Here is a 504-nt window from a genome sequence, read left to right as displayed (position 1 = left end):
TAGAACTTGATTCGCTTAATAAACGAGAAGTATTTGGATCTATTGTGCTCACACCTGCAGATGTGAGACCAGTTGGGTACAAATGGGTTTTCGTTCGAAAACGAAATGAGAAAAATGAGGTTACGAGATACAAAGCTCGTCTAGTGGCTCAAGGTTTTTCTCAAAGACCTGGAATCGATTATGAAGAAACGTATTCTCCAGTTATGGATGCCTTTACGTTTAGATTCCTGATGAGTCTAGCAGCTGATAAAAATCTAGAGATGCGTCTCATGGATGTTGTTACAACTTATCTATATGGATCATTAGATACTGATATCTACATGAAAGTTCCTGATGGATTTAAAATGCCAGAAGCATTAAGTTCCAAACCTAAAGAGTTATGTGCAATAAAATTGCAAAGATCATTATATGGGTTAAAGCAATCTGGACGTATGTGGTATAATCGTCTCAGTGATCATTTAACAAAAGAAGGATATGTGAATGATCCTATATGCCCATGTGTTT

The sequence above is a fragment of the Brassica oleracea genome, chromosome C7, assembly GCF_000695525.1.
Source record: "Brassica oleracea var. oleracea cultivar TO1000 chromosome C7, BOL, whole genome shotgun sequence".
In the NCBI taxonomy this organism is placed as follows: Eukaryota; Viridiplantae; Streptophyta; class Magnoliopsida; order Brassicales; family Brassicaceae; genus Brassica; species Brassica oleracea.
The sequence above is the reverse complement of the archived record's forward strand: the minus strand, read 5'-3'. Positions refer to the sequence as shown.